We start from the raw sequence: 759 nt of genomic DNA on the forward strand, positions 1-759 counted from the left end.
CCGCGTGATGGGGACACCTCAAAACGGAGCCTCCGGGGCCACCAGCACAAAAAGCCTGCGTTCCTGCAGGGATGCCACGGTGCCTGGCTCTAGACTAGAAGTTACCATGCACGACTTCCACTGGTGGTCCCAAAATCAGCCCAAATTGTGACTCAAATAGTGCTGGGGATGCAGAGCAGGCGAGAGAGATGAGCAGCCTTGGCCGTTTGGAGGAACTGCCCTCAACAAGCTCAGTACCGGGGTGAGGAGAGCTGGGCAGGTCTTCGGAGCAGAGCGCTGTATGTATTTTAGACATTAGGAAAAATTTCTTCCCTGCAAGGGCTGGTGCACGACTTCCACCGGTGGTCCCAAAATCAGCCCACATTGTGACTCAAATAGTGCTGGGGGAAGGCAAGGCATGCAGAGCAGGCGAGAGAGATGAGCAGCCTTGGATGCACGACTTCCACTGGTGGTCCCAAAATCAGCCCAAATTGTGACTCAAATAGTGCTGGGGATGCAGAGCAGGCGAGAGAGATGAGCAGCCTTGGCCGTTTGGAGGAACTGCCCTCAACAAGCTCAGTACCGGGGTGAGGAGAGCTGGGCAGGTTTTCGGAGCAGAGCGCTGTATGTATTTTAGACATTAGGAAAAATTTCTTCCCTGCAAGGGCTGTCAGGCTCTGGAATGGGCTGCCCAGGTCGAGTCCCCATCCCTGGGGGTATTTAAAAGAAGGATCGATGAGGTGCTTAGGGACAGGGTTTAGTGGTGGGATGGCAGGGGTA

This window comes from Egretta garzetta, unplaced genomic scaffold (assembly GCF_000687185.1).
Source record: "Egretta garzetta isolate BGI_Z169 unplaced genomic scaffold, ASM68718v1 scaffold652, whole genome shotgun sequence".
NCBI lineage: Eukaryota > Metazoa > Chordata > Aves > Pelecaniformes > Ardeidae > Egretta > Egretta garzetta.